The sequence below is a fragment of the Xyrauchen texanus genome, chromosome 34 (assembly GCF_025860055.1).
Source record: "Xyrauchen texanus isolate HMW12.3.18 chromosome 34, RBS_HiC_50CHRs, whole genome shotgun sequence".
NCBI lineage: Eukaryota > Metazoa > Chordata > Actinopteri > Cypriniformes > Catostomidae > Xyrauchen > Xyrauchen texanus.
The window spans coordinates 4982458-4998607 of record NC_068309.1 but is presented as its reverse complement, the minus strand read 5'-3'; the positions used below and the strand labels follow the sequence as shown (position 1 = coordinate 4998607).

The following is a 16150-nucleotide window of genomic DNA, read 5'->3' as shown; positions in this document are numbered from 1 at the left end:
ATGTCAGTTTTACTCAAACACTTACATATAAATAGTAAATCCAGAGAAACTGATCCTTTTTCAGTTGTCTCTTAATTAAATAAAAAAAAAATAATAATAAGTAGAGAAATAGCCTAATGCTTTTAAAAAATTAACTTCAAACAATTTCATGTCACATTATGTTTTGATCATCGCTTGGTTTTTTGATAACTATTACTTAATTATAACTATTTTTTTTACCTCAACGTTTTCATCAATCTACCTGATGTGGAGATTGAGGGCCGTTAACGGATTTTTTTAAATCATAAAGCGCGCGATGCCTGAGGGGCTGCCTCGTCAGGTGCGTACACACTGCCAGCGACTTTATCGCTGCAGGTCGCCAGTGGCTGGCGGTGAAGTAGCTAGTGGGCGTTCCCACTACTGGTTGCCTAGTAACGTTTATAAATGACATTCACGGATGCCATTCCATTGCTGTTGACAGCGAATCTCTTTTCTTGCCACTAAAAACAAACATTTTGGAGGGAAAAGACTAAATATAAATGGAATCAGTACATAAAATGCTTTAAATCAAAGAAGAATGAGAAACAAGGCGTGCTGTTTGCCATAGCGGCTGTTTATCTGCGGCGAAAATGCAAATGCCGGTCTGTCTGGGTCCATAAAATCCCCGCGATCTCAGATACACCTTTCCACGCAGTATTTTTCTTAAAAATGTCCTTGTACGTGGGAAGAGACATATCATAGAGCACCGGAACATTTCTAACAGCAAGAATTAGCCTTTCATCCATCTTTCCGTTACTGAGCTGAGAGAGAGAGGAGGATCAAGTGAGCTCTCCCGTCTTCTCTCCTATTGGCTGTCGCTTCCGTTAGTCGCTCCAAAGTTGAACTTTTCTCAACTTTGTCGCGTCGCTGGACACGCCCACATCTAGCGCCAACGGTCGCGACAGCTCGTGTCGCCGGAAGTCGCTGTGCTCGCATTGAAAATGAATGGTATTGAGTCGCTGTCGCGCGCGATGTCGCTGGCAGTGTGTACGCACCTGAAGACGCTGTGGCGTGAGCTCCGTGCGCCTCAGGTAAAGCCGATTATAGCCAAAAAAATAAAAAGCTGCCTCTTTTATCTCAAATAATAAGAGAAAATTTGCATATAAAAATATACACTGTAAAATGTTTTTGTCAGGTAACATAAACACGTGATTCAAGTATTAACTGCTAAAGTAACTGGCTTAATTCGTCAAAATGTTATTCAAAAAGACTGACACCACATCAAGTACAAATAGCTCCATAAGGCAAACAACTGTACATTTTCACATTGTGTGTGTGTGTGTGTGTGTGTGTGTGTGTGTGTGTGTGTGTGTGTGTGTGTGTGTGTGTGTGTGTGTGTGTGTGTCTGTCAGTCAAATACTTGGTGTTGGAGTCTTTTTTCAATCATTTTGGTGTTGATGCCAACTGCATACATTTTACCATGTATTTTTTGGGGGAAATTTGATATTTCCATCTCAGTTCCTTTAATACATCTATAATACACTGTGTACACAAAATAGTTACACTCAGGTCCTTCAGGACAAAAATGTCCCCATTGAAACCCATCAAAACTACAATATTTGATCCCAGTGCCATTAAAGTATAAAATTATGAATTCTATGATATTATGCTTTCATTACGGCGCCCTGGGTTAAAAATTTACTTTTATAATTTTAGATGCCACCATTTTCCTCATGTTTAGCCTATGGAGCAAATACATGCTTGGTTGAAAAATTAACTAATTGGAAAATAAAGTGGAAAATAATATTATTATATAATGTTATTATGGCAGTTTTAAACGCAGACATTTTTGTCCTCTAAGGACCTCTGAGTAACTTTTTTAAATGGACGCACAAAGGACGTTAAGTTCAATGTACAGCAAACAATTCACCAGGCCTTTACAGCACACAATGCAAAGTTTTGGGACTCCCAAATTTGGGGTCACCATTGATAACTGGCAGATGAGATGGTCATTCCCAGACAACTCCACCAATGGTCCCTGGCTCGAATTTTTGTTTTTTATTATTTTTTTATAATGGTGAAAGATAAACATAAATGATGAGTCAAAATATTAAATTCCATGGATACATTTTTACAGAGTGATCCATTATTTTGTAAATGGGGTCAAAATTAAAATTTCAGCCTATGATTTTTTTTTTAAGCAAATCTACAGGTTGGAGTCCAAATATGGAAAAATCAAAACACTTTTTTTGTTTCTTTTCCAAAATTGGAGGCCCTATAACTCTGGAAGTATGAAATATATCTTAATCTCCTTTTAGGTTCAGAATAAAGGTTACTTTTTGTATCTTCATTATTACGACCCTATATATTTAAATCCCAGAGATATGGGCTCCAGTGGATCCATTTGACCTATTTTCAATGAGTAAAGCTGCAACCTTTCTAAGGTTATTATTTTATTATTTATTTATTTATTTATTTATTATTAATAGTCCCTTTACTGTAACACCACCCTACAAAATAATGGATTACTCAGTAAATATTGATCCATGGCATTTAATATTTTGGCTTTCAGCATCATAGTGGGGATAGATAGATAGATAGATAGATAGATAGATAGATAGACAGACAGACAGACAGACAGACAGACAGGCAGAAAGATAGACGGACGGATAGATAGACAGACAGACAGAAAGATAGACAGACAGGCAGAAAGATAGATGGATGGACAGACAGACAGACAGTTAGATAGATAGACAGACAGACAGACAGACAGATAGATAGATAGATAGATAGATAGATAGATAGATAGATAGATAGATAGATAGATAGAAAGACAGACAGACAGACAGACAGACAGACAGACAAGCAAATAGATGGATGGATGGATGGATGGAGCGGACGGACAGACAGACAAACAGGTAGATAGATAGATAGATAGATAGATAGATAGATAGATAGATAGATAGATAGATAGAATATATTCATAAGCTGTGAAGTACCTCTGTTTTATAATACCGCCAAGTTTTGAATGTTCTAGAAAAAAGTATTTTTCGTTAACGTGTATGTGGGCACCTCTCTCCAGTTAGACTGAAATAGCCTCTTGTGCAGGTTATTATTATCTGTAATTGCTTGAGAACAGGAGGGAGAGAGACTGTGTATTGCAGATAGGTGAAAAGGAGGAAAAAGGAAAAAAGAACCTGCTCATTTGCCTTAAAACTTTCCCATTATCTTTTTAAACGGTTGAGTTTAATGTTCCTTGTCTTCACGAATCCCTTTGCAAACAATTCTAACACATAATAATAACCCTGCATGCACTCATGTGACACTTTTTTCGTGACTTTTGTGTAAAGACTAACGGCATCACTGTTTATTTTATAAGGCTTTAGGTACGTTGCCTTGGCAACCATCATGCGGTATACAATATGTTTGATAAACATTGTGCAGTAATAGAATTGCACACATCTGATGGTAGGTTTGACCTGTTCTACAGCTGTTGTACATGTTATCATGCAACAGACAGCCTCTTATGTTGTATATATTTTACACAAAGATGCTAGTAAAACTAATATTCAAATCTAATATAATGTACATACATGTGCCACTCAAAACTGATAGACAGGAAGTCTGCAGCACTCTGGCAGTGACCTGCATGCTTGCGTGCCTGCAATCGAGTGTGTGGGTGGGTTATTTTGAATCATACCGCTGTAGATTATGTACTTTCATAACAATCCACTCAGCCCAGACCTCACGTCCTTGTCTAGAAACCCTCAGGGTTTTCTTTGTTATGGAACAGAACAATGCCGTGCCATCCTGGGATAACCCAGCGTTGGTCAACTGGAGGCTGGACTCTTTTGGTAGTGATGCTGGGCAGAGGTAGGATACACCTAGAAAAGTTACGGCAGCCTTTTGGGTTGCTTGTTTCGTTAAAAACAGCTGTAGTGGATTTCTAATGCTGATGAGAGCCTTTACTAGTCACATGTCGATGCTATTAATTCCCACATTATAGTTTTACGTTACAACTGTTAATGGGTATTTTCACCTCATATTAATTGATAGACATCATTAAATATTTGTATTTAATTTGTCTGCAGGAAACTTATGGGTGTTTCTTCAATTTTGAGCACTTTTAGCACTGTGGATTTTCTACTAGTCTCTGTAAAAAAAAAAATTACAGTCTCAATATTTTGTTTTTATTATTTGTGTAGTAGCAATCTCCATCAGAATACATACATGCATCACAGAAAGTGTATGTCACTTTTTTAAATGTGGTGGAAATTATGCCACAATTGTGGGACACAATTTAAAATAATAATAATTATAATAATTTTCACACAGTAAATAATTAAAAAAAATATATATATTTTACACTTTGTTTAGATTATCATAGTCTAATTTGTGTTTATTTTATGTATTTAATTTTTTTATAATGGATTTTCATATTGAAAGTCTGGGCCTGCAGGGCATTTTGCGACCAAAATTTGAGTGTGTGCGACTGAATTTTACATCCAGTCGCACATGTTTATCTTTTTTTTTACAAGATAAACGTGGAAGTTGCGCGTTAATGAATCCGGAATGTGATGAGTGTGAGAAGAATAGGGAATGGCCACTGTAACTGGCTAATGCGTGGAGGGGGAGGGTCTATAATCGACCGCGCGTAAACATCTGTGGGAGACAGACAAAATATCACAACCTTCTATGCGCATCTGAGCAATGAAGCGAACTATTGACTCGTTCTTCCGACCTGCGGCTAGTGTGCCAGTGCCACAGTCTGATGATGTGTCTGAGGTTTGTGTTGCGAAAAAGTCCCGAACCCACCATTTTCGGGAAGAGTGGGTTCGAGATTTCAGCTGGCTGAAGTATTGTAAGGAGACGAACTCCATGAACTGCAGTCGCTACCCCAAAAATGCGGGAAACACAAAGTTTGCCGACAGTGCAGGCACTTCGCAGTTTAAACGCAATGCTTTAGTTAAACATAGTCTCAGCCTTAAGCACAGAGTATGCCGTGATATGTTCATAAATCAAAAAGCAAGGCCACTGCCGGTTGCTTTTAGAAGACAAGAGGCTGTAAATCAGAGCGCAGATGAGGCAGAGATGATGTTGAAATTTAACACGGCCTACTTCGTTGCTAAGGAGGAACTACCCTTCACCAAATTCAAAAGCCAGCTCGACCTTCAAAAATTTAAAATTAACGAAACATACAACAACGATACAGCATGCGCACAATTTGTTGGAGTAATTGCAGATACTCTGAAGGGGAAGACTTACACAATGATCAAAGATGCTCCGTAACTTGTTACTAAGCACTTTTTCTGAATGTATCTATGGTATATTTTTTTTATATATATTTGTACTGCCATGACAGCAATGGTGCTGTTGGTTTACCTTGTTGTTGCGTCTATAAAAGTGCACAATAAAATGTGAATTTGAAACAGCACATTGTCATTTCTGCATCTAATATCAAAGTATCTATTAATAGTACAGTGGAAATTAGTAGAAATGTGAATATTTGGTTAGCATGTTGATTTACGGTGTGTGCCCCTAAATTTTCTGGTTGTGCCCCTAAAATTTTCAGTTGGGGGCCACTGTGCTCCTAGTGAAAAAAGTTAGTCTGGAGCCCTGGCCTGGGACAAAGCTAAAACAATCAAATTTATACAAGCATTAAAAAAGTACCAAAAATAAATGAAGAAGGCCTGGTAAAAGGTTTCAAATTCAGTTGTATTGAGATCCTTATATAACAAAAAGAAGAAAAAAAAATCTGTTGTTTTGATCAAAATCAACCTCAAGGAAATGAAGTTGCACATAGTTGAGAAACACTCAAATACACACACACACACACACACACACACACACACACACACACGTACAGCCCACTGCAACTAGTCAAAATAACAAAATAGATGGCGTGTTTTCAGACTTTGAATAATGCAAAGAAAACAAGTTCATATACATTTTTAAACAATACTAATGTTTTAACTTAGGAAGAGTTCAGAAATCAATATTTGGTGGAATAACCCTGATTTTCAATCACAGCTTTCATGTGTCTTGGCATGCTCTCTGCCAGTCTTTCACATTGCTGTTGGGTGACTTTATGCCACTCCTGGCACAATTTTATTTTGAAAAAAGCTTGGCATTGTTTGATGGCTTGTGGCCATCCATCTTCCTCTTGATCACATTCCAGAGGTTTTCAATGGGGTTCGGGTCTGGAGATTGGGCTGGCCATGACAGGGTCTTGATCCGGTGGTCCTCCATCCACACCTTGATCAGAATTGGGGAACACTGTCAGAGCACAAGGAAGCAAGTTTTCTTCCAGGATAATCTTGTACTAGGCTTGATTCATGCATCCTTCACAAAGATGAAGTTAATTCCTTGTTATTAGTAACCTATATTACCCTTATAAGGTTAACTGATATCACACACAAAATAGCTAACAAATATAAGCACAATATTTTGTACATGTTGACATGTGTTGTTCGTAATGTTAATGGTTCTGTTTAACTTTATGAGGGCAAATAAAAGCACTGGTCCTGTGGTCTCCATGGGAACTGGCAGACACATCAAATTTCTAGTGTAACTATCTGGGATTGAAATATAGAGAATTGCTCTTAGTCCTGAACTGTGTAAACAGAGTAAAACATGGTGGAGGACAGAGATAGAGAGGGTCCTTATGTGCCAAGATTGCAAATACCAGTTTCATGTCCCTGTTCATGGGAAAAGTCACACGTGCATTTAATGGCACGTTAGCACGGATTGGTATGATGCCATTTCTACCGGCATTAAAACCGGCCACCACCATTGTGTCCTTGAGCAAGGCACTTAACTCCAGGTTGTGCCAGAGGGATTGTCCCTGTAATAAGGGCTCTGTCGCTTTGGATAAAAGTGTCTGCCAAATGCATAAATGTAAATATACTCTAATGTACACTCACCTAAAGGATTATTAGGAACACCATACTAATACTGTGTTTGACCCCCTTTCGCCTTCAGAACTGCCTTAATTCTACGTGGCATTGATTCAACAAGGTGCTGAAAGCATTCTTTAGAAATGTTGGCCCATATTGATAGGATAGCATCTTGCAGTTGATGGAGATTTGTGGGATGCACATCCAGGGCACGAAGCTCCCGTTCCACCACATCCCAAAGATGCTATATTGGGTTGAGATCTGGTGACTGTGGGGGCCATTTTAGTACAGTGAACTCATTGTCATGTTCAAGAAACCAATTTGAAATGATTCGAGCTTTGTGACATGGTGCATTATCCTGCTGGAAGTAGCCATCAGAGGATGGGTACATGGTGGCCATAAAGGGATGGACATGGTCAGAAACAATGCTCAGGTAGGCCGTGGCATTTAAACGATGCCCAATTGGCACTAAGGGGCCTAAAGTGTGCCAAAAAACATCCCCCACACCATTACACCACCACCACCAGCCTGCACAGTGGTAACAAGGCATGATGGATCCATGTTCTCATTCTGTTTACGCCAAATTCTGACTCTACCATCTGAATGTCTCAACAGAAATCGAGACTCATGAGACCAGGCAACATTTTTCCAGTCTTCAACTGTCCAATTTTGGTGAGCTCTTGCAAACTGTAGCCTCTTTTTCCTATTTGTAGTGGAGATGAGTGGTACCGGTGGGGTCTTCTGCTGTTGTAGCCCATCCGCCTCAAGGTTGTGCATGTTGTGGCTTCACAAATGCTTTGCTGCATACCTCGGTTGTAGCGAGTGGTTATTTCAGGCAAAGTTGCTCTTCTATCAGCTTGAATCAGTCGGCCCATTCTCCTCTGACCTCTAGCATCAACAAGGCATTTTCGCCCACAGGACTGCCGCATACTGGATGTTTTTCCCTTTTCACACCATTCTTTGTAAACCCTAGAAATGGTTGTGTGTGAAAATCCCAGTAACTGAGCAGATTGTGAAATACTCAGCCTGGCCCGTCTGGCACCAACAACCATGCCACGCTCAAAATTGCTTAAATCACCTTTCTTTCCCATTCTGACATTCAGTTTGGAGTTCAGGAGATTGTCTTGACCAGGACCACACCCCTAAATGCATTGAAGCAACTGCCATGTGATTGGTTGATTAGATATTTGCATTAATGAGAAATTGAACAGGTGTTCCTAATAATCCTTTAGGTGAGTGTATATCTTTCATGATAAAATAAATGTATTCTTTCTCTTGGACTCTCACTTTCTCTTCATCTTATTCTTTCACCTGTGTCTACTTATCTGACATTCTTCCAGTATGTTAAGATAGTCTACAGTTGTAAGCAGCTCGTAAGGTTATAGTGTCCAGTGTCCACATGATGTTTTGATTTGTAAAGTTATATTTAACATTTTTATGGCAGAAAAGGAAGTGTCATCGATCTATCCATTAAATTACAATTATTTATTCGAGGTTGATAGACATGTCATTTATTTTTCTACAGGGTTCATGTGGAGTTTTATGTTGATGAGAACACGTTAAAAGAGAGGCTTAAACTCTTCTTCATCAAAAACCAGAGATCCAGTAAGTAGCATTGAAACTTTTTAAAGGAATATTCCGGGTTCAATAAAAGTTACTCTCAATCAACAGCATGTGTGGAACACAGAATATTCCTTGAACTCTACTCTATAATCTAAAGAGCCTCAATTCTTGTACAATACATATTTATTTTCTGCAAAAATGTTTATTTGATTTTTTTTATGCCCATTTTATGACATCTTAATGCGGATGCTACAATATAGGTTTAAGGATCCGAATATTTAACTTCTGCCTGAAGCTTTTGACATGTGTTCTTTACATTGTACGAGTAATGACAGAAAATCCATCCCAGCCCCACAACACATGGTAAGAAATGTCTCTTAGTTTGTGTGTGTGTGTTATCAATAAAAAAGCACAGTTGTGACTCATTCCTACTGGTGCTAGACAAGCGATTACATGTATTTTAAGAAAATTAGAGAAGTGTCACATTAAGTGACCCTCACCCTCATTCTCCTCTCTCTACAGCATCAACTGCAACAGCACCTCACAGACCAATGAAATCAACTGGTGAGACAAGTGATCAACATCACTGAATGTACTGTTTATTTCCAGTTATATATGAATGTTTTCACACACTTGCTTGGGTGTAATCTCTCTCAATCTCGCAGGGAGCTGATATTCTGGGTAGACAGAAAATTACCCATTTGGGCCATTCAGGTGAGTCAAACAAAAAGAAAAACAAAACAAATAATAAACATTCAGAGAACATTTTATTTACCTGCTTTTACTGTTTATGTTCTTACCTGTTTATATATTTTTCTCAGGTGATTGTAGCATCCATAAGTTTCATGGAGGCTATGTTGCTAATGTACCTCAGCTACAAGGTAAGTGTATATAAGCTATAAAGACAACATTAGAGACCCTATTTCTTTTTAAGAAAACATTATGCAGGTCGCATTGAATTGGGTCAGATTGTGCCTGTGTGGACCTGTTTTTCCAGGGTAATATTTGGGAGCAGATGTTTCAGGTGTCTTTCCTACTGGAGATGTTGAATACTGTCCCGTTTATCATTACGGTAAGGTACATTTTCCAGTCTGGTCTACTAGAACCATGTTGCAATACCTAAATGTTTGCTAAATAATGCTAAGTGGCTTGTTGTACCTATCACAGAAGTTTCCTAGTGAAATGGCCACTAGAGGCACTACAGAAACTATGATTAAGTAGTGCATAAACAAAGTATACCCAGGCCTTCAAATGAAACCGGAGCGCTCTGCTTTCACAATCAATTAATCAATTAGTTTTCGTGGGAGTTTGGCGTTAGCCTCTGCTGATGGCGCGTGCATCAGAGCGCTTGAGAAGGACAGGAGCTGACGTTGACAGAGTCAAAGGAGTTGATGTCCGTGGTGCGGCTCAATAATGCTCAGAGTTCAAATGAATGAAACACAAACACAAGGGTGTAGATTTTGCGTGAACATTGGGGGGGTGGGGGCTGGGATTTGCAGTGTGAAGCATTTGCATGTTTATATTGATCATGGTTTAAATAATGAGGGGTTGTACTTGCTTGTTTTGATTATTATTATATAGGTTGGTTCATCCACGCCCCTCCACAAACATAAAATTCCCTTATTTGGACATTTCAATGTAATTGGAATTTGAATTGCACAATATCACTGATAGTTATCACAAATAAAACAATTATTTAATAATTGCGACAGGCTTAGGTTTAGGTTTAAGATTTGGGGTAGGGTGGTAGGTTTTGTTAACTTAAAACTCAAAAGAGCATTAAGCTTAAAAACCTCATCTGTATGGGATAAAATTTGACTCGTTTTAGTGCGACTCAATGGACAATTCACCTTGAAACTGCCGTGATACGTGTAATGAACCACGTCATATCATTTTGCTAAAATTTTGCCACAGTCATGTTTGTCATGAGACCAGGCTCACATTTTAAGATCATCTAAAATTCTTCCTACATCTGATATTGACTGATGTAGGCCCCTACCCTCTCCTTTAATTGGCGGAGCACCGGGTTCTAATAATGTGCCCCTTTCCTCTCTGATCATTTTAACTTAACTGATCATTTTATATGATAGTCTTTCTGAATAAACTAAATGTAAATCACAAAAAAGCTGAATTCTTATCAGTTAACAAGTAATTTTATTTAACAGAAAATAAGATTAAAGAAATTAAATATTGTAAATAGTGGAAGAATTAAACAAAATCTCCAAATGTCCTTTGTGTATTTTCTTTCACCCAAAATCAAATTTTTATCTTCTCAGATTCTAAATTCCAAAACACCTGATACTGAAATATCAGTACTCAATTTGTACAGATTAAACACAGTAATGAAATGTTCTTTTAAGGTATGTTACTATAACAACAGAAATCAAAATGTATAATGCACTCAATGTGCATCACGTGAATAAACTAGACAACAAATAAATAATGTGGGCCCACACACACTCTTAGTTTCAATACAGCAAACCTGTTGCAAGCTCGAGTCGTTGCTTGGGAGCGGTGTGGCCGTTAAAACCCACAAATGACCTCTTCACTCGAACGAGCAAAATAAAACAAGTGTACCTGTGTTATCCCATGTCAACACATGCTATCCACCCATCACGTTAGGAATGAATTGTGTGTCTGCAGTCTCACCAGCTGTCTGCCGAAAGACGATGAATCCTGCGATGCCAGAGGAATTCTGTATCACGAGGGGATTTCCTCCATCCCGTAGTCTTACTTTCTGTATGATTAATAACTCTAGTCCAGCCGCACGTAAAAGTCTGTCAATCTCCGAAAACGACAGGGAGATTACAGCGCGTCTAGCAGCAGCAACTTATGCAAGTCTGTGTAAACTCTTAGTCAGAGTATAACAAATTAAACAAATGGATTAACGTTCCTTAAGGCCCGAGGAGTAAACTAAAATCTGACATCACTTTCCAATCTGTCTCTTCCATCCCTCCCCTCCTTTAGTCCCAATCAGAACTCTCAGTGCCTAGTCAACCAATGACTAATCAAAATTAAAATAACATACATGCTGGTCAAAACCACGTTTGTGTACCATATACCATAATCTCTATAATATTAGTACAAGTGAAATGCTACACAATTATATGACCATATAGCATTTATGACAGTTTTACCCATGAATGTCAGAAACATATTTACCTTTACATACTAAGAAACATGCATTTAGAAGAATATAATTAACCCTAGCTGGGCTACACTGATATGCATAGATAATTGGCAATGACAATGAGTTAATAATTTACCTTTTGATCTATACTGTGTGTCAGATCTTCTGGCCTCCTCTCAGAAACCTGTTTATACCTGTGTTCCTCAACTGCTGGCTCGCCAAGTGTGCACTGGAGAGTATGATCGTGAGTGTCAACAAATCCCAAATAAATGCAGACCATTGTCAATCCAGTGACTTCCAAGCCTTTCTACTGACTATGTGTTTGTGTGTTACAGAATGATCTGCACAGGGTGATTCAGAGAACACACTCCGCCATGTTTAACCAAGTTCTCATTCTTATCTGCACTCTTTTATGTCTCGTTTTCACAGGGTAAAAATCTCTTTTACTATAATTGTTGTAATGCTTCTTTTCTATCACTCCTCACCTACAATGAAGTCTTTCTTTTTCTTTCTCTCTTAGCACGTGTGGTATCCAGCATTTAGAACGGGCTGGTAAGAGTAGCCTGTCTCTCTTTAACGCTTTGTATTTTTGCATTGTAACTTTCTCGACGGTGGGCTTTGGTGATGTGACGCCTCAGATTTGGCCATCTCAGTTGCTGGTGGTGGTGATGATCTGTGTGGCTCTGGTAGTGCTGCCCCTACAGGTGGGAGAATTCAAATGTAGTCACCTGTTTCGACTCATTTAGAATTGACTATGGTTGAGTTTGGAACAGCATATTAGCATACTGCTCTTACTATATTTGCCATATGTACATACAGCAGAAAAAATAATAGTATGAAAGTATGCTATTCCATGCAGCCTTGCTCTATGGTCAACATAGCATACTACCACACTATTATTACTGTTTCTGTAGTAAATAGTATGTAGTATATATGCAATATTTTGTAAATTTTGTGAGATGATAATGACTTAAACATGCAATGTAATGAGTTTATTTAGCATAGGCAATAATATAGCATACTACTGTTTAAAAAGTGCATCATGGCATATTGCGTACTGTTTCACATACTACTTTTTAATAGTAACAAAGCAGTTCATCAGTTCAAGGGAGTTTCTTCAACTTCAGGCACTTTGTTTTTTAGCACTGTGGACTTCTATTAAATAAAGTCTCGTTAAAACATTTTTCAAAATGTCACAATTCTATTTATTATTATTTATCTGCTTACAATGTCCAACATGCATCACAGAAGATTTATGTATAATTTTTTCTAAAAGTCAGAACATTTCAAATTCTGTATTGTGTTTAATAGAATTCTGTGGTGGGAATGGTGCTGATGGAAATGTGGAAATTTTTTATGTTTTTGAAATCAAATGTCTGACTCATTTTAGTCTTGCTAAGGCTAATTTCATAGCTAACATTTTCCATCCATCTTCAACCGCTTATCCAAAGTCGGGTCGAGGGGCAGCAGCTCCAGCAGGGGGCCCCAAACTTAACTATCCCGAGCCACATTAACCAGCTCTGACTGGGGGACCCCGAGGCGTTCCTAGGCCAGTCTGGAGATATAATCTCTCCACCTAGTCCTATGTCTTCCCAGGCCTCCTCCCAGCTGGACGTGCCTGAAACACCTCCCTAGCGAGGCGTCCTGAGCTAACATTTTATATATCCTAAATACTCATATATTTTCACACATCGTGCATAATATTGTCACGTCTGACAAGGTCAGACAGCCCTCTCCTTTCTGTTGTCTGTTTATGTGTTTGGCTGTGTCTCGTTTCGAAAGCTGCATGCTAGATAGGACGTGTCCTTTGAAGGTTGCAGTATACCAAGCGTCCTCCTTTAAAAAGCCTCGTTTAAACGAGACGGCCTTCGTAGGACAAACGGAAACGGAATGTAACATGATTGCTATGACAGCACGACACTCTTTAACGCTTTGATCTTTTAGTGCTTTGAGGTACTGAGGTGCACCAACTTGGGAGTTAACATTCCTTGTGTTATTTATGGGCAAATTGGTGTTGTTAATTTTTTTTAGACATTTCTGTTGAAGCAAACAATTGTGGGTTGTGAGTGCCCATGAAGGATACACCTCATGCATCCTCCAAATTCCCATGAAAGAATGTTGCATTCAAAGAAGTGTCCTACTCGCTTTTCTGAAACAGCCTCGATGATGTATTCGGTTGACAAATGTGACCTCCGGAGGACGCAGCCTTCCAAACGAGACAATGTGTCTGTCTTGTGTTTGAGCGCATGGCTCTCTTTTGTTTTCTGTCTGCCATGCACTCTCCTAACCCTTCCTGCTTGTTTCCTCATGCCACACCTCCTCCTTTAGTCCTCATGTTGATTGTCTACACCTGTTCCTCATGTGTTTGGTTCTATATATCATGCCCTCTTTCCTCTTCTGTTTGTTGATTTGTTTTATGAGTTGTCAGTATGTTCGCCAGTCCCAGTCCCAGTCCCAGTCCCAGTCCCAGTCCCAGACCCAGTCCTAGTCCTAATCCTGTTCCTGTTTCTGGTCAGTTCTAGTTATTGTATTTTATTCTGGTTTGTTTTTTTGTTTCCTCTCCCTTGTGAGATTTGTGTTGCCTGTTTGTTTCAGTTGTTTAATAAAAGTGTTTTATTGTCACAAATTTCCTGTGCTTGGGTCCTCCTTTCTGCTTGTGTACCATGACAAATTTGGCGAAATTACAACTCAATTGGAAATGATGCCAAATAAAAATATTCTGCTCACAAGTGATATTTACCTTAATCTTCTTCGTTTTTCATCCAACATCACATTTAATCTCAAGCATGCTCTTCTCAAATTTGTATCGACTTGGTTACCAAGTACACAAACCTTTGAAAAAACTTTATTAACAGCTAAATTGTTTAGTATGGTGGAAATTAGATCAAAACTGTCATTTTAAAACTACATTTAAAAAATGTATAGAAATCCTTTGCTCACAACAATTATTAACATTTCACTCATTGCTTAGATGATCATAGTTTTAAACATGTAAAAATTTATATTTTTAATAGATTTTCATATCTTAATACTGAAGATCTGGGACAAGGCAAAAAGAGTAAAATCTTTAAATAAAAGTCATTTGAAAAGTACCAAAAATGAATGATGAAGGCCTGGTAAAAAGTTTCCAGATCAGTTTAAATGAGGACTTCATGTAACAAAAATCTGTTCATTTTAATAAAAATAAACCCCCTGAACAAGAAAGTGCCAGAAGTTGAAGAAACACCCTTTTACATGGCAATATTCTGAAAGTAGTGAGCTATTATTCCATTCTGAACCATTTGTTTAAATATGTCCTGCTGTCTCTTACTCAACATATTACCAAGTGACTTTTTATTCATCCTCTTTCTTTCTCTCGATTTTCCCTCTTATCCTCTTCTCTGAGTGTAGTTTGAGGAGTTGATATATCTGTGGGTGGAAAGGCAGAAGTCTGGGGGAAACTACAGCCGACATCGGGCTCAGACTGAGAGGCACGTGGTCTTGTGTGTGAGCACTCTCAAAATTGACCTGCTCATGGACTTTCTCAATGAATTCTATGCTCACCCACATACACAGGTAAGTGTGTATGTTTGGTGGGTTCAGAATCTTCTTTCTGTCCAGAGAGAACTTTTGCAAGGTCTCTAATCTACATATAATATTCACGGTATCTAATAGGGCTGGGCGATACATCGATTCATCAGTGTAAAGTGATTAATGGAAAGGAGGAGGCGAGAACCGTCTTGATTATATAAATAATAGTTTAATGAAGAACTTAACCAAAAAGACAAACACACACACAGGTGTCGGACAGCTGTCCGTAAATCTCTCTCTGTCGCACTGCGGTCTCCAGTCGGCCTTTATCCCTCTCTAGGGCTTATTAGCCTGATTAGGGGCCGGGTGTGCGGGATCATGACCCAGCCCCACCCTCCGCCCTGCCACATTCCTCCCTCGTTCTCTCAGGCCGGGGAGCCCCTGGCTCGACGTATACCCCCATCCCTCATTCCCTGGGGAGAGGTGCCTTCTGCAGCGTCTGTCGGTAGGTCATCCCATCTACCTGGATGAGGGAGGGGACAAGGGGAGGGAAACACAAAAAAAAAGTGTGGCACCTACACGCCATAATGGCGATGGTGCCAAATGAACAAAAACATTTTAAAAAGAGAGGGAAAGGCAAACATAGAGCAGCAGTATGAGAGAGAGAGGAGACAGAGAGAAAAAAAAACACTTGCTTGCCGGTTCTCCGATACACCTTAACTTGGTCCTCGGCCACTCTTCCACCCTCTAATGGACGACAGCTGCACCTCCCCGGATGGATCGGATTCAGACCTCCGGCCACTGGCTGACGGAATGCCCCGCCATATTTTTGGTGAACAGTAGGGGTCTCCCCCGCCCCTGGCAGTGGAAACCACTCCAGGCAGTTGGTTGGGAGCCCCTCCTCCCCACACGGTTGGTGGATGGTTCCTCTGCTTCCAGGCGGCTGGGCTCCTCCATCCTCCGGCGGATGGCCGTGGCTGCTCCATTGGGGGGGATGGTAGTGGCGAGGGCTCTACTACGGCGCATCCCTCCTCCTTCCCGGATTTCGGCACCAGTGTAAAGGGGTTAAAGGAAAGGAAAGGAGGAGAGAACC

At 39.4% G+C, this 16150-nt stretch overlaps 1 pseudogene; it reads left to right on the top strand.

Annotated features, from left to right (window-relative positions):
* Window positions 1-3742: 3742 nt before the first annotated feature.
* Window positions 3743-16150, top strand: part of LOC127627810 (potassium channel subfamily T member 1-like) — a 31506-nt pseudogene continuing 19098 nt past the window's right edge.